Source organism: Poromitra crassiceps, assembly GCF_964638095.1.
Source record: "Poromitra crassiceps genome assembly, chromosome: 2".
Lineage (NCBI taxonomy): Eukaryota > Metazoa > Chordata > Actinopteri > Beryciformes > Melamphaidae > Poromitra > Poromitra crassiceps.
This window is the reverse complement of record NC_139624.1, coordinates 63,439,152-63,457,460: the sequence shown is the minus strand read 5'-3', so window position 1 is coordinate 63,457,460 and position 18,309 is coordinate 63,439,152. Positions and strand designations below refer to the sequence as shown.

At 44.4% G+C, this 18,309-nt stretch overlaps 1 protein-coding gene and 1 pseudogene across 2 annotated transcripts in view; one reads left to right on the top strand and one right to left on the bottom strand.

Moving 5' to 3' along the window:
* Nucleotides 1-18,309, top strand: part of kcnh2b (potassium voltage-gated channel, subfamily H (eag-related), member 2b) — a gene marked incomplete at both ends in the record, with an annotated part of 583,908 nt that overhangs the window by 200,740 nt on the left and 364,859 nt on the right. The window lies entirely within an intron of this gene.
* On the bottom strand, nucleotides 12,355-12,935 carry LOC310772256 (RNA-binding protein, mRNA-processing factor 2a pseudogene; annotated as a pseudogene). The gene has a single exon. The product of its transcript is annotated as an RNA-binding protein, mRNA-processing factor 2a pseudogene (transcript).

The following is an 18,309-nucleotide window of genomic DNA, read 5'->3' as shown; positions in this document are numbered from 1 at the left end:
GCTGAAACCATGCTGTATTCAACTGCTAATGCTTACATAACTACTAACTCTACAAACTAACTCTTTTAGACAGAGAAAGCACACATTCTATTAGTTCTTTTGAGATATTGTGTGTTCACAAAATCTTAGCAGAAAAGAATCCTCGGGTCTTGAAAGATGAGCCAGAATCCTCAAAAAAACCCTCTGGCAGAACCTACCTACAGTAAAAAAAAAACGGCTGGCAGTGAATGTGTTAAGTTGCTCAGTTGCTTAAGTTGCTCAGTTGCTTAAGTTGCTCAGTTGTTGAGCAACAGACGAGGACCCGAAGTGAGAAATGAGCACACAATATTTCTAGTCGATTCTGAAATGGTCTGGAGCCATATATCATAAGGTGTGTATGTTTGTCAGTAATCAATGCCACATAAAATTCACAGGTTTTTGAATTGATTTTGTGATGACATTCTCTCCGTACAGGAGAATAGCATGTATGAAATGCAAAAGGTGGATAGAAAACGCCTGTGGAAATTGATGATGATCTATCCTGGCATCTTTACCCGGGTCCAACGTCTTCTGTCCAACCTCTCCTGTTGAACCCGCATCTTTTTAGAAGCAACAGGTTGGGAAATCCCAGTTGGGTAAAACATGGCTTTGTTTTGATATATTTGTAATGGGTTAGTGAAGATGCAAGTACATTCCAAATTAGTCATTGCCCTCTGTTTTATCATCTGAAAATCCTTATTTATTGATGTCTTTAGACAGATGAAGCAAAGCCCAATGCAAATCCAGGATAAGACTTTGAAGTAAGCCCCCCACACGTGCACACGCACGCACGCACGCACGCACGCACACACACACACACACACACACACACACACACACACACACACACACACACACACACACACACACACACACAAAAGAGAGATTTCATAGTCTTACATAGTGCTCCTTTGCTGAGAATAATAGTTAAGTAAGTTTGTGTCCCCGTGGAATGATTTATTAATTCCTAATTTACATATGACTATTATGATATTCTTAGTTTCCGCTCTCATTTCTAAAGTACTATTTTCAGCCAGCCAGTCAGCAGTGCCTTCAAAGGCAATCAGTCATTCAAATTACAGCCATCAATGCCAGTCAGTCAGTCAGTCAATCAACCTGGAGAGCCAACCGAGCCACAGTGGTCTGTCGTTATATAATCATTCTGGCCATGCTGTAGGATCGGCCATGAGAAAGATTGATGCAGCAGCACTTCCCCTGGCTCTAACGTGTCTTTAGTGTTTCAGATGCCTCTGGGCCTCGGGCCAAGCAGCTGTCTACTCTACAGGGAATTTTCACTGGAACAAACTACAACCTTCCAGGCAGCGACAAATAAAGTCAGGGCAGATTGTTACGAAATGTAAATAATTTGCACGGAACGTATTATGTAGGATTTTGTGGCAGCAAAATATTCCCCCATTATTTCCCCAGTGGTGCCAAGCTTCAGCAAACTTTCAGCAGCATGCCAATGATGGAAATGTCACCTGAGGTTTGTACAGGCAGGCAGACCTGCATACATTTGCATGGTAAAACTTGTTGTAGCAAATCTTGCTACATTGGCTGAAAAGTCCCCTTTCGCTATTGATTCTAGTTTCTTTGTGGTTGGAGACGTGTCAGCTAGTTCCTCACCACTCATTCTTACAGTCAGTCAGTGGGATCTCTTTGTAAGAAAGAGGTAGCTGCTGTCGCTGGTGTCGACAAGCAGCACATTCTTCTGAAAGTCCTTTGTGATACAGCCCTTTATCCAATTCTGGATGCCTTTTTCCACTCAGAACATTTGCAATGCTGTGATGGTGTTGTGCTGAATCGCTGGTACTGATTAAATGCCTAAACAGGCCCAGACACACAAACACATACAGAAATGCATTAAACCTCCCCCCCACACACACACCCACACATGCGCACGCACGCACGCACGCACGCACGCACGTGCACACACACACCCACACACGCGCACGCTTGCATGCGCGCGCGCGCACACACACACACACACACACACACACACACACACACACACACAGTAGACAGTCCTACTGTAGCTTTTAACATAGAAACACACAGATGAATCAAGTTTTATGCTTATTGAAGAGTAGAAAATAAAATTGTCACTGTGATGGAAAGTGTGATTCTGGTTCGGCTCTTCCGAACACATTAGGTAGGAAGAACAAATCTTTCACTTTGTCTGTTCTATTACATTTAGCAGCCCACAATCTGAGAGCCATGTGAGAGGAGCTGAAATGATTGGTTCTGCGTGGTTCTTCTCATTCAGTCTCTTAGATTAACCCTCACTTTGACAAACTAAAAAAGATTTTTCAAGTGCACAACTTCATTCAGAATCCATGGTTTGACAATTTAGCAAACAGTTCTTTTTCCAATATTTTATTTTATGGTTTTTCAGAACATGAAAAACTAAAACTAAAACACTCAGACAGGAAAAGGGGAAAAGAAAAAGACAAAAAACAAACAAACGTACATTTCCCACTTTTTTCAAAGTCACTAGTCACGTAAAATGCCTATGTGCTTACAAAAGATACTGTGCATAGGATCCACTACAAGTGGTCCATAAATAATCGGCCAGGTGAGTCACTTGTAATTTTTAACCTCGTCAAAATAGGCCAGGAATGGGTCCCAGATAACTAAAAACGTCCCCAATGAATTAGTCCTTTGGAACCTGAGTATCTCCATACGCACAACCGAGACCATGTCCATCAGCCACAGCTGAAAAGAAGGTGGAGAGAAGGACTTCCACTCCTTAAGAATTAGTTTCTTGGCAACAGTCATCCCCTGTGTCAAAGACTGCCGCACGGCCACCGGGAGGAGCAAAGAGGACTCTGAGCAGCCAAAGATGGCGAGTTCCGCCTCCGGTTGAAGAGTTTTTTTTTCTTTTTCTTTTTCTTCCAAATAAAAAGCTACGGGTTTAAGCTCTCAAATGCTTTTTATTTCATGTTGATAGCTACTATAGAGGCTGAGGAAATAGGTTCTGTTGAACCCTTGAGGTCCTCCTCTTCACCTTCTTTTCAGGTGTGGCTGATGGACATGATCTCTGTTATACAGATGGAGAGACTGAGGTTCCTGAGAGCCAACTCGCTTAGAAGGTTCTCAAATATCTGGGACCCCTTTTTGGCCTACTTTGACGAGGTTTAAGAATGACTAGTGACTTGCCTGGCTGGTTTCCCATGGACCCCTGGCGTGGGATCCTGTGCACAATGTCTTGTGCAAGCACGTGGGCACCTTATGCGCTTGGTAGCACCACATTGCAATGCTGAATTTCAAAGATGTATGTTTTTTTTTCTTTTCCTGTGTCTGAGCCTGTTTGTTTGTCTTGTTTGGTACGTGGTACGGGGTACGGTGGGGCAGTGGTAAGCGCAGTCGCCTCACAGCTCGAAGGTCCTGGGTTCGATTCCCACCTGGGACGCTGTGGGCGCTGGAGTTGTGACCCCCCCATATCTTCAGTGCCTACTGCCCAGGTGGGCTATCTCGTCGAAAGGGCCTTTCTGTGTGGAGTTTGCATGTTCTCCCCGTACCCCCCAGGGGGTTCCTCCGTACATAACCCCCCACTAAAAACATGCAGAAGATCGTCATCCGACCAGTGACGACAACATCTGAAGTTGGTCCAATGATGGTCCAATGAAGGTCCCCAGCCGCTGGAAAGAAATCGCGACCACTGCTCCTGGCCTGCCCCCTGGAGGAAAGGACAAGCCTGGATGGGTCAAATGCAGAGGACATAAATATTCACCGGCCACCGTCAGCATGAGTGTGTGTAGTGGCCGCATGCATGTGTTGTAGTGTGTTCGTGTGACAATAAAGACGGGCTGCCGTCTGAAATCGTGTTATTGTTCTGTAGAAATTTGAAAATAAAATATAAAAAAGAAACCCAGCTGGATAAACTCCAAAATGCAGGGTGGTCAAGCTAAAAACAAGGCTGTTTCTCTTAGTTCATGAAACATTTTTGCAGATGCAAGGTTTTCACACGACAACAGTGATATACTCCTGCTGTTCTAATTAGGTTCCATCTGCAAGTTATTCTCCAATCATTACGGTAAAATCATTATGGGGCAGTGGGGCAGTGGTGGCCCAACAGTTACAGAAGCGAACTTGTGACCGGAAGGTTGTCGGTTCAATCCCCGGGACCGGCAGGATAAATCTGGGTGGGGAAAGTGAAAAGGCAGCGCTTGCCCCTCCCTCATTACCACCACTGAGGTGCCCTTGAGCAAGGCCCTTAACCCCAACTGCTCCAGTGGAGCTGGTGGCCAGCAGATCAGACTGTGGTTATACTGGTCAGCTTCCAGGTATGAATGTGTGCGTGAATGTGAACAGAGCGCTCCTGAAAAAAAGAGCATTGCTCTGAGTGAGACTCCCCCTGTATAAATAAAGGTAAAAAAAAAATATATATATATATTATATATTATATATATATATACTACAAATATATTTGGTAATAGAAATAAATGCAGCCCATACTCTTGTCCCGACTGTGGATTTCATCACTATCTGCTGAATTTTGGCACAATCCATAAGCAGACCCAATGTATTCTAAACCACTTTTAATAACACACAGCACAGCAGGGGAGACTTGGGCATAGGCCGGACCCAACTGTTTCCAAACTGATTAGGCTTGTTGTGCTAAGTGTGTGTCAAGGCTGATGCAGAGGGATAACTTGAGCAATTTTAAATGGCTGAACTTCAACGGCACAGAATCGATAAGCCCTTAAGCAGCCGTAGCCTTAGGCGCATCGTGATGGGAGAGGATGATAGGGAATGCGATGTGTCCCTCCCCCGCGCGGAACTAAGCAGCCTGTTTCCCACCACAGCCCCTGAGCTCGATACGGACGCTCCGATGAGACGCTGTGATCCATGGTGGAGACTATGGGCCCAGAGAGCTGGAGGATTCTGCTCTGTCCCTGGCTGTGATCCATGGTGGAGACTATGGGCCCAGAGAGCTGGAGGATTCTGCTTTGTCCCTGGTCGCCTCTGATTTATTCTGCTCTGTTGTGTTGCATTCTCTTCTAGAGCTGGGTGATATGGACCAAAAATAATATCTCTGTATTTTTAGGTTGAATGGCGATACACTATCTTGGTATTTTCTACAAAGTGGGCTAAATAGTAGAGCGGATAAGCACAATAATCGTGCACTTTTTGACATTTCACACATAGGGAATACCATAAGATTTATTTTAAGATTGGGAGGGAAGTCAGATTTGACCAAAATTCCAAGATGGCCACCATTTCCCCGCATCTAATGTACAAATGTGCTTATAACAATTGTGCACTTCTTCAAAAAAACACTAAATTTCTCACATAGTGAGAAACCACCATAAGGTTTATTGTCAGATGTGAAGGTCAGATTTGGCCTCAAATCCATTGGATTTGTCCTCCACATCTGACAATAAACCTTATGGTATTCACTCACTATGTGAGAAATGTCATGCTTTTTTGAAGAAGTGCACAATTGTTATAAGCACATTTGTACATTAGACACGGGGAAATGGTGGCCATCTTGGAATTTTGGTCAAATCTGACTTCCCTCCCAATCTTAAAATAAACCTTATGGTATTCCCTAACTATGTGTGGAATTTCATGTTTCTGTCAAAAAGTGCACAATTCCTCTATTTTTGGGAGCTAATCCGCTCTACTAAAATGTTTTGTTGTAACTTGGTGTCTTGACAAAATATTTACACAATGAGATTTTTGATAGGCAGGTGTGGCTTAAAGGTGAGAAAAGCGAGCTTGTGACCGGAAGGTTGTCAATCCCCAGGACCGGCAGGATAAATCTAGGGGGGGAAAGTGAAAACGCAGTGCTTGCCCCTCCCTTACAGTATTACCACCACCGAGATGCCCTTGTGCAAGGCCCTCAACCCCAACTGCTCCAGTGGCCAGCAGATCAGGATGTACTGGTCACATTCCAGGTGTAAGTGTGAGCAGGGCCCACTTGAAAAAGAGATGGAAATCTCAATGTGATTACCCTGGATAAACAACGGTAAAAAACAACAACAAAACAAAAACAACAACAAACATAGTAATGTGGATACCATATAATGACTAAGTGGGTAAAAGGCAAATAATAGAACAGCTAGAACAGTCTAGTACTGCAATGTAGCCTTTAAAAACAGGAAAAATCTAGTCTAGTCTCATATCATATCGATATAATATCAATAGATTCATTGCACAGTCCTCTCCTCTCCTCTCCTCTCAATCTCCTCTCCTCTCCTCAAATTGCATTTAGCTTGGAGTAGTTAATTCTGTGTGTGTGTGTGTGTGTGTGTGTGTGTGTGTGTGTGTGTGTGTGTTTGTGCGCGTGCGTGCGCGTGTGCGTGATATGATCACCAGAGGCAAGTCTGTGGTCCCCCAGGTAAGCTCCCTGTCCGCTGCTGATCCAATAGCCCCCTGTGTCCCTCCCCATTAGCGGCAGAGGGGCCGGCTGTTTCCTCTGGATCTGGATGTGGGTCTAGACGTGGGTTTGGCAGGATGCCTCCTGCTCTATTGGCTGAGACTGGCTACTGGCACTCTGACACTGTGTGTAACGGAGGCTGCTGTTGGTCCTGCCTGGCTTGTTAAACGAAAGCTGTGGCTGTGACCTCCACAGAGCGAGGGAAGGTGGGTGGGAAGGGAAGAGAGGGAGACAGAAATGGCGGATAGTTTAATTTATACATTTTAACAAGCCTTTAGTTCAAGTAATAATACACAATAGGGATGTCACGATACTAGAATTTCTACTTTGATACCGATACCCAGGAAAATAACGATACTCGATAAAGTTAGTGATTTTTCATTTAAAGAAAGCACTGATGGTATCAAAACTGTTGCAAATGAGTATTGTATCCATTTCAAATTTTCAGTATTGATACTTTTCGATACTATCGATACTTTTGACAACCCTAATACACAACATTTTCATGTGTATAAATGCCCATTTTGCTACTCTGTATCACAGATTGATATCACAATATTGATTCAACATCTCACACATGACCAATTTAAAAAGCTATCTAGTTGCTTCCCATTTAATCATTATCACAATGACAAAACATCCACACAGCATAATTCCTGCCTATCTCATTAACAAATGACATTGAGATCGATCAGAAAGAGGCACAGAGACAGATGTGATGCATCAGGGAAATCTCACTGTCCAGCATTGCCACGTCTTTAGAACTCCTGTCTACATGTCAATATGTGACAACAATATGTATGTATATGACAGAAATGTATGGGGATAGATGTATGTGACTTGCATGGCACATTCCCGTCTTGCAGCGCGTCATCTCTGCATTCATTTGTTTTACATTCCTCTCTCACAGCTATGTCTTCTTTCTGCGCTTCATTATCCTTCACTTAATGTCAGCCCCATTCTTTCTTCTTCTCTCTGTCTCAGACGTCTTTCTTTTGTCTTTTTGGCCCCTGCCTTTCTCTCTCTCTCTGTCTCTCCCTCTCTCTCTCTTTGTCGTTCTCTGTCTCTCTCTGTCTCTCAATCTCTCTCTCTCACTCCCTCTGTTCTTAATTAGCCGAGGGCTGGTGAGGTCAGTTTAAGTTACAGGTCTGCTCCTCCATCTCCTGATTTACTGCTCCTTAATATTTCACAGCTGATGAATCATTCAGGCCCGGCGGCGCTCCTGTTGGTTTTTGCCGTTCTGATCTCGGTCAGGACACATGCAGTTTTGGGATGGTGCACCGCTTACAAGCAGCGCCATTAGCAGGCCCGCCACTTCCTCTGATCATGCTTTTTCATTTGCCTAAAGTGGGGGGATAAAGTTCGCTGTTGGTTTTTAATGACAGGCACTTGCAACCATTAGCGTTTCTCCCCCCCCCCCTACTTTATTCCAATGAGTGAGGTGTTGGGTGACATCAAGGTGGTTATTTAATGGAAGCTATTTAAATGGCTGTTTTACTGAATTTAAATGTGTGCACATAAAAGTGAAGGTGGCCTGCTTGCTTGTGTGTTTGACTGTGTTCTCTTGAGCCACCTCGTCCCTCCCTCTGCAGAGCATACATTACATTACATTACGTCATCTAGCAGACGCTTTTGTCCAAAGCCAGCACATTAAAACTTTACCGCACATTCGATACAGACTTGAAAAGACACCTGTCCAATTTGCTCCACTCTAGTCATGATGTCACAAGCGTCACTGTTGTTTCCAATTGTCCCGCAGACGTTTAAGTTGCATTGAAAGAGGATGCGACGCTCCCTTTTGCCAGGCATGACATCGTCCGGCCTGGTGTGATTTTCCACATAATGGGACCTGTCTCATTGCCGGCAGCTCAGCAGTCAGATTGCCATTGAAACACACAAAGGGAATGGCACCACGTCATGGAGTGGGTGGGAGACATTGTCCGAGATTACGCGTAACTTGGACAGCATCCCCCCTCTCTGGCACTGCCGCCATCAGAGAGTCCAGCTCCACTCCCACAATGTCACTGGCCTTGCAGATCAGTTTGTTGAGTCTGTTGGCGTCCACTACCCTCAACCTGCTGGGCAGCACACAACAGCAAACAGTAGAGGACTGGCCACCACAGAGCAGGGTTTGTCCTGGCTTAGAATGGGCCTTTGTGAGGGGGGGCACCACAGTAAACATGATTGGACCGACGTGCTTACTGTCCTGCGTAGCCTACCTACATTTGGCTTTTGGGTTAGTAGTCATGGGTTCGTGAACACAAATAAAACAGTTGTCAGAAATTATGGAGCACTGTGTTTTCACAGCACCCCAAGTTTCACACATAGTCATCTCAATGTACAAATGTGAAAATGTAACTTTGAAACTCTCTAAAATGATACGGTAAAAATGCTTGATTTTGAGTTGAATATGCAGTCAGGGTTGTCCTGAACTCAAATATCAGTCATTGACAGGATATTTTTCTTTTTCGCCTTGGGCCTTTGGAGGGGTGGCTAAAACCTCTTTGGGGCGCCAACATGTCCTCTATGCAGGAAAAACCCTGCACACTCATCAATCATCCTCAGCATGATTAGATGTTGAAGGAGCTCAGCCTCCTCAGAAAGTAGACACGGCCCTGGCCCTCCTTGTAGAGGGACACGCAGAAGCATAGAGATGGTTAGGTGAAACGGAGAGCGTTTATCACATGTAAGCCCAGCTCTTTCATGCCAACACCATGAATAGAGAGCTTTATTTGTCATTTGGCCAGTCCTTTGCTTACTCTTCGGGTCACACCTGCCATCTGTGTCCATTTTGCGGTGTACGATTTCTGCCATTCTTCTTTTAGCATTTGTTTTGATTACATATGCAAAATGTAAAAGTGAAGCCCTTCTACTTTCTTATTTGCATGCCTCCTATTATCGCATACACCTGCTCCTGTGTGTGCTAAGCCTCCCAGTCCTGTATGAGAGTGTAGTTGATGTGGGCTAAATGGGAACTGAACACCCACTGATTCACATTGTTATCCAGGTTATACCACAGAGTTCCAGGTGCAATACAATCGATTTGAATACAATTGATTTGCTTGAAGAGCTTTGGCAAACAGTGGGTATTTACCTTAATGCACTCCCTTGTTTGCCTGGGACTTGGAAGCGCTGTTTTAGTTGCAGAGCATATCAGCTCTCGCTCAGTGGCTTAGTCTTGTCTTGAGTGCACATAATTGAATTTGGCTCAATGCATATCATCTGTGCAAATAAATCACAGCTGACACACCGGCACTGGCGTGCGTGTTTGAACAGGGAAAGGTAATTGAATGAAGCGTGGGCTGAAATTAATATCTCAACCAATATGTTGAGAGGGTTATCGTCCAAAGACGAGGTGATCATTCAGTTACAAACTGTAAAGGAAAACGTTGAGTTATTGATTGCGGCAGATCGTATGCTATCTCTGCGTGGCTCGTCCGGGAGCTCAGACCCAATAACATTGTAATAGATTGTGGGACCGCTTTCAATTCTTCGGTAAGATGGCAAATTGAAATCTTGAGTGCTGGTTCTAGTTTGACTATAGGGGATTTTTTGCCCTTTACCCCACTTTGGGCCCTATCGTTGTACGGCGCTATCGTTTACGCTGCCTTTGCGCTGCGTTTGCGCCCCTCTTATTGCTATCTTCCCAGCGTTGTCTGCCTCCACCGTCCAGTTTAGCGCTGTGATGACACCGTTGTAGGCGTGGCCCAGGCATGTCGGTGGGCCTTTAGCCTATCATGTGTCTCGCGCAAGTGTCATTTAGTGCTGTGGGGAAGATACCGTCGGTATGTGCCGAGCGCAAAGAGAGGTTTGGGAGTTGCCGTTCCAAAATAGGTGTTCCAGCGCAATGTGTCAGAAAAAAGGGCCTTGGGTGCTCTCAATTTTAATGCCAGGAAATAGCTGGTCTTAGCGCAAACGCAGACGTACGCCTGAGCGCAGACAGTCTCCACATCTCCGTGCAGTGCAGGAAATCCTTGCTTGGATCCATTTACGCACAGCATGGATGTCACTCTCTACTCGCGCCTGCACACACTCTTCTCTCCTCGGAATGCCCAACCCGATCTCCAAAGAAATTGTAAAATAGCAACGTTTGTGGAGCAACGTTGCTATTTTACAATTTCGGCTCCGAAAATGTAAAATGGTAACGTACAGCCACGTTGATTTTCAACTATAGCCTACATTGCAGAAAAAAAATGAGAATTTGTTTGTCATGGTTTTATTAGGCTACATAATTCCCGACCATACAGGTTTGTGGTGTGAGGTAACAATACTGTAGATTGCTTTTGAGAAAGTTGTGACGGTGTTGTGCCAAGCTGCCTCTGTCCACCCTGGCCGGCCCAAAACACCCAGGGCACCGACCCACACCCACCCCACCACCAAGCCTGCATACCCGTCCAGCTCCCACCTTCTCGGGGGAGACCCCCCTCCAATCCAGCACCCGGCGGACACAACTCCCGCCCCGCCAGACCCTCGTTAGGAATAAGCATACAGACGTTTGGGCAGCAGCCCTTTTTCAGCGTGTGAAATGGCAATAATACACAGGTGATTCACAGGTGGGCATGAGCACGTTATTTGATTTCTATGCATGACAGCCTCACATCTCTCTCTCCCTCTCTCTCCCTCCCTCTCCCCATCTAGGCTATCTTTTCTCTCCCTCTTTCTCCCTCTCAGTGAAGGAGGAAGCTGCTGACGTGACGCTGTGGTTTTATGGGCATGACCACACCTCCACAATGCTTTTGGGCATAAACACGCCTATACAGAGATGTGCGCCGAGATGACGTGAAGCGCAGCGGGCCGAAACGCCCACAATTAGGGCTTTGCAAAACGGGCGCTAACGCAAAAATACCGCCGTCGGGAAAATAGAGCCCTTTATGTGTTCGGATACTTGGGAAACAATAGCATGTGGCCTGTGTTAGAGTACAGAGCCACTTTAAAAATCAATCACTGGTCACATTCTTACTTTTATTGTCTTCTGGACCCACCAGAAGACATTGTTCTTGTATTTGAGCTTGCTTTGGCGTATAGAACGCCAAAGTGAATGTCACGTCCTGCTTTTCTCCCTGTACCAGCGTGTGAAAAATATGAATGGTGGTGAACAGAGCGATACGCTACCTTTTTAATCCCACGTGAATAGAGCGATACGCTACCTTTTTGATCCCACGTTTGAACATGTCATGTTTGTCAATGTAAAAGATAACTCTGCAAGTCAAGAAAGTCGCAGTTTGTGGTAAAACTGTGGCACTATAAGTTATAAATCAGAAAGACTACGCACAACCAGTCGCGTAAGTGATTTCTCTCCCGCCAGTCCATTGTTGTTGATGGTGTGACATACGCAGCTCAGCTGCTACGTGGCCTCGCCTGCAGCTCGGCTGCTGCCTGGCCTCGCCTGCTCTATTGGCATGCTCAGCACACAATTGCTCAACTTTGCATCACTGATGACATCACACACTGATGAATTTTTTTTTGCATCCACTTGCTTGTTTTATTCATAACATGGGAATATTTTTTGCATCGTACGTGTATGCACAGCAGATACAAAGACATGTTCTAAACCACAAACTTAAATTTGACCCCCATCACTCTAATCCTGCTTCCCATTTCAAAATCCCCCCCAAAAAGCAACCCTTTACATTTGTAGTATGTTTTGTTTCACATTCTGAAAGATCAGCGTTTTACAGCAATCTCATTTTAGCAGTCAGAATGGCACAAGCCACACTCAATACTTCCATTTTTAACCGATACCCACTTCCCCTCTAAACAAATACAATTGCACTTTTTCTTTACTACTTCAAAAGGATTATAGGATAAAAAAATAACACCAAAAACACAAGAGACGACTAAACATCCAACTTATACACAGGTTTATTATTTAGTTGCACAAAAATGCATAAATATACATTACGCAAAAAGTACAAACATTTTGGTACTCTTTTGCTAAATAATAACAGACGCTAACAAAACAGTCGGGGCTTCCATCCAGGCTGGGAAGTATCTGAGGGAGTCGTGTACCTGTGCATCGGTTGGTCCCTCACCTGGGCGTGCAGGGCTGCAGCTGCGGCAGCTGGGTAGGTGAAGGTGCAGGGAACAGGGGTTACGGGGTCCAGGCGTCTGGCAATGCTGGGATCAGTGCTGTCCCCGTCAGGTCATATTGCCGTGCAATGAAGTGTGCTCCTAGAGCAGGGTGGATATGTATGTGGTTCGGTGTACCCATCAGCTTACTCTTTGCCATCTTCGTGTTGGCTTTAGCAAACTCTAAGCGCAGGTTCTGGGGACTTTCGGGGTCAAAACGGATACCATTTAATGCATTTTTTGCAGCTTCAGCTCCAGACCGACTGTCAAAGGTTACAAACCCAACAGGCTGTTTTGATGTTAACTTAATCACTGACCCTTCATAACCCTTGAATGGTCTGAAGAGAAGGTAAAGCTCCCGGGGTTTGATATCAACTGGCAGGCCACTGACAAACAGTGTTCGTACCTCCTCTTCAATGGAAATGTTGTTGTTGGGCTTGGCGTCAGCTTTGAGACTCATGTTGACGGTGGAGTCAACAAAGTGTCAGAGTGGTTTTCCTGGTCAGTCCGCTGTGTTTCCCCCCAGCAGTGCGTCTTCTGTGGCCGCACTGAACTTGATGGGAGACGTGCTGAGGCCGACTACAGGAGCTGGACGAGCCGCAGGAGGTATCCGAGGATGTACGGTGAGAGAGAATCATTCATAAAAGGAGGAAAGTGGGGAAAACAAACCAACTAAACTAGAAAGGTGAGAAAGCGTATAGTGTGCGCTGTGAGTGTGTGTGAGAGAGTGTGTCAGCTGTGACGGTGAAAGAGTGCTGGGGATAGAAGTGCGCGTAAAACAAAGCTGCTCCCTGCTCACATCAGTGCCCTCTCAGCTCAACTCACTGAGGACATCACTGATGATGTCACAATGCCTACATAAGATGATTTTAGTCAGGAATGATGTCACTGATGACGTCATAGACATTGTGACATCATCAGTGGGACAAAAATGGAAACAAACAGTGCCCACATTCTGACATCATCAGTGACATCACAATTGGCTCAAGTGACATCATTGATGACATCACTGATGACATCACTTCCAGTTGGTGGACATCACTTCCGCGACAGAAATCGCAGAGAGACAGAGATTGCCCACTAGCTCCCTTTACAGAGATAGATCGATTCCTCAAGCCAGTACATACCTGATAGTAGTTCTCTGCCCAGGCTACTACGAAATTGTACCCACTAACCAGACATTGAAAGGGGTGTAATGGATATTGTATGGGGTTAGTGTTAGTGTGTTAGTGTAAGTGTAGGGTTTGTTGCCAAAGTGGTGAGGATGATGTAAACTGTTGGTACTGTCCTGTTAAATTCCTAATGTCTAACAGTGTGCGGCGCTTGGTAAAGTTACAAGGAAATGAAAACAAGTTGAACCAGACAATGCAGGTTGGGGGCAGAATGACTTCATAGTTACGACTTTTTTATTCATTAGGGGAAGAGAAAAAAAACATTGGGGAACATTCAGAGCATTTCTTCTCAATTATTAGATATGAACTTTGTTATTATGTTTCAGTTTTAGCATTGTTTTATGTCATTTATGTCATTTAGAGACAGGAGGGTTGGGACAGAGCAGGAAGCCCCCAGTTTTTGGATGGAAACAAATCCACTGTCTTATTAGTACAGTAGAATCAATGGCAGAGTCGACCCCATCACTGACTTACAGTGCTCAACTACTGCTCTCCTGTCTGCCGTATGAGCATGAGAAACAGCTGCAGTTGGCTGTGGCAGTTACTGTAAATTCTATTCCTCCTCTTGGCTGAAAGGCAGTGTTCTGCACCGTGGCTCTGCCTCTGTCCTTGGTGCTGAATTAACATTGGAACATGCATTTGTTTCCAAGGGTTTGGGCCTGTTCACTTTCAACTGACCCAAATACAAGACGCACTTTACCAAATTATTCAGCACTATATTAATTCTAAGACATTATACATCATAGAGCAGCATTTGAAGGTAATCATGTTTGCAGTTTTTTTAGAAAATGTACATCTACAACTAATTGAAAGAGTGAAATGAGTCCCCTGTGTGTCTTTGTGATTCTTCACTGCTACAAACAAGCTCCTTAGCCATAATGCAGTATCAGTTCTTCATTAATTCAGCTGTAATTATTCATGATACCTCAAGCAGACTAGAAGTGCTTTTGAAGCACAATGAACTGCAGTTGCTCCCAATTACCCTCTGTGGCACTGGAGGTATACTTGATGCATGTATCCAGGCTGTGGATTACATTTGTAAGTGTTCATTGTTATGCCAATGTGTTGATGTACATACTCTCTCAAAGAGAGATTAATTGCCACTTTGAATGAGGTCCCCAGATAATCAGATGAGGCTGAGACAGAAGTGCAGCTTAGGGGAACTTCCCTGGCATGAGAGCTCATTTAGCAGTCTGCTAAGTCCCAGCTGTACTGTAGCTGCTGAGGCACAAGCATGCAGAGCAAATCTTTTGGATTAAAGACCCCCTAAAGTGAACATTGGGTTGTTCCTCACTGTGCAGAGTTTGACACTAGAATGCTATTTTCACATTTATCTGTTGAAAGTGTAAAGTTTCTCTGTACTCATTAAAAATCTAATTCCTACAGGCATGATTTGTGACATGACAAATAATTTGCTGTTCCAATATTACAAAAGTGTGATGTGGAAACTCTCCAGTGCACATACTGAGAATCAGCAGGAAAACTTTTGAGGTTAAATATATTTGCATATTCATACTATAGACTCTTGGATTTTTAATGGAGGAGTAGATTTTAAAGGCACTACATGCGCCCCCCCCCCCCCCCTCTCCACACACACACACACACACACACACACACACACACACACACACAGACAGACAGACTCACACACGATTGCTAGATATAGTCGTTTGCTGGCATCTAGTATGGCTAAATATCGCATTTAGTGCCGGATTTTAACAAGATAATTATACTTTTTTGTGTGGGAAAAACCATATCATATGATTCAATTTACATTTTAGAATATGACTTTAGGAGGTCTTTAAATGTTACACTTCCATATTTTGGCTCCTACCAACAGGATAACAAGAACATCTTTATCTGTTGCTTCTCTTTCCTTTCACCACTCTCTTTCCCTGTGCCAATCTCACCCTTGCTCATCAACCGGCTCTCTCGAAACGAAGAGTGGATATCTCTGTCTCTGCTTTTTGCCCCCTTCTCTTGCCCCCCCCCCCCCCCCCCCCCCCCGCCTCTTCTCTCTTTGCATCTCTCTCTCTCTTTCATTCTGCTCCCTCGTTCTGTCTTTTTCAACCTTCTCAACAAAAAAAAAAGTATCCCGCCGGCTGTCGGCTCTCTCATCACACTCGCATCACGTCAGTGGAAAAGTTTGACTAACCACTCAGCTCCTCAGCCTCTCTCTCCCTCCATCTCCCCATCTCCCCATCCCTCCCTGAAGGCATGGAATGGCATTAGCGGCTCTCATTATGCACAGACATGACATGAAACCAATTCAAGGTCATACAAGCAGCCCTCACATATCTCCATCCCTGAGGGCGGATGCGTGTGTGTGTGTGTGTGTGTGTGTGTGTGTGTGTGTGTGTGTGTGTGTGTGTGTGTGTGTGTATGTGAGACGGAGGCTGAGAGAAGATTATCATTGATATTGCACAGTGGTCTACTGTTTCCAACTAAGTGCTATTGTTTTCCACTGCTCGTCATTAGCTGGCCTGCACTGAAGGGGTGGGATGGAGAGCAGGTGGAGAGACAGAGAGGGGTGGAGAGAAGAAGATGGGAAAGCAGACAGAGAGAGAGAGAGAGAGAGAGAAACCCAGTCGCCAGAATAAAAAGTCAGCATTGAGATATGTAGAATGATATATCAATGTAAATTTGAAATAAGAAGTCAGCAAAATACTTTTCTAAAACATGGCATTTTACATTTCTGCAAACCTACAATCTTAATGTAGATTTTACACAATACAGTGGTTAATTGAAAACCTTGCTGCTTTTCCAAAACAACTTTAACAACTTCAGTTATGTTTAGGCAAGTAAAATAACTTGTTAAGGTTATGGTTCGGGTTAGGCTTAAATAACAAAACATTGAATGTGACTCATGCTTGAAATGTAGACGTTGGAAACACTGTGACCATGACTGGAAATTGAACACGGCTGTCAGCTGTGAAAGGCAAGTCAAGTCAAGTCAAGTCAAGTTTATTTGTATAGCACATTTCATACACAGAGGCAATTCAAAGTGCTTCACATAAAATGGTTGACAGGAAAAGAAAAGAAAAGAAGAGAGTAAGATGGACATTTAAAAGCATCACAGCAAAACCTTAAAAAAAAGAGTATAAAAAGTGCATTAGAATAAACGAAAAGAAGAAATAAAATGGACATTTAACAAAACTTTAGAAAAAGAGTATAAAAAGTGCAATAAGCAACAGGCGCAGCAGTTGCAGAAAGAGGACTCATTGGGTTTGCATAGTAGCTGTCAGCAGTTAAAAGCGACGGTAAACATAAAAGTCTTTAGTCTATTTTTAAAAGTAAGTAAGGTTGGGGCAGATCTGAGGTCTTCAGGCAATTTGTTCCAGCTAGCAGAAGCATAGTGGGTAAATGCAGCCTTCCCGTGATTTGATTTGATCCTAGGGACAGTTAATAAGCTGGACCCTGTTGACCTAAGAGTTCTAGACGGTTCGTATCGTGGGAGCAATTCAGCTATGTATTTTGGGCCTAGGCCATTAAGTGATTTATAGACTAAGCCCCCTATTCTCCACAGGCCTTCGCGCTAAAACGGGCCTTAACCGCAAAAAAACGTGCCTTGCGCCTGTTTTGGGACGATATCAATATGGCTTTACGCTGCCAAATGCGCTTTGGCCGAATGGGCGTGGCGCAGGTCCCCAGAATGGGCCAAAGTGGCGTGTCGGCCTTAAATCTCGGCGTACTGATATCTTCGCAGCTGGCGTAAATTTAGCGCTTTGCGCCTTGAAAACCAGGCCTATTCAGTGCGCCAGTGCTCTTCTGCCTCTCCCCTGTCACCCTTCTCTGTCTCTCTCTGAAACCAGGCCTATTCAGTGCGCCAGTGCTCTTCTGCCTCTTCTCTGTCACCCTTCTCTCTCTCTCTCTGACTCCCTCGCTTAGACAGGCACAACACACTTCCATATAGGAAAAATAAGTTGTAAGTTGTCTGGCCTGTCCCAGCATGCATTGTGCTTCTCCATTCGCTACTAAATAGCAACCAAATGAGGCGAAATAGGTATAAAAGTCGATCTAAAATAATGTGTAATGGTAACACAGCCTGCAATTGTAGAACATTTCAATATTGGACCAAATAAAACATTGAAATTAAAACACCACCCTAAGTGAAACATATATGTCCTCCTGGGGCTATATATATCCCTTGTCGATTTAACGTGATTTAGATAAGTGCTGCTATACTGTGATGTCCGCTCCATAACTTGGCCCTACTTCACATTTAGTTTTACAATAAAAACACATTTATGCAATGACTTTACATAATGTAGGGTATATTTATGTGCATCATTCTACCTGCAGCAGGGGAGAGAAAACGATATCTTTCTGGACAAAACTTTCACCAATATAAAATTAATCTCATCATATAGGGATAGGCTATATTTTTCTAGCTGATGCCTCTAGAACATTCTTTTCACTTTGATCTTGCTATAGTGTAGCATATTTACATGCTTGCAGTATTTAAACTGCAGTTAGATTGGTTTGAGAAGCATAATAATATGGAATAATAGCCTACAATGGAGACAGACAGACTGGATGAAGGGAGGGGGGGGGGGGCAGAGCGTTGGCTTTCGTCTGGTTTTGCGGGACCACTGGAATTGGAGCTAAAAAGGCAAGCGTGCGGATTCGTTTATTGCAGTTATCCAATGAGCATGACGGTGCATA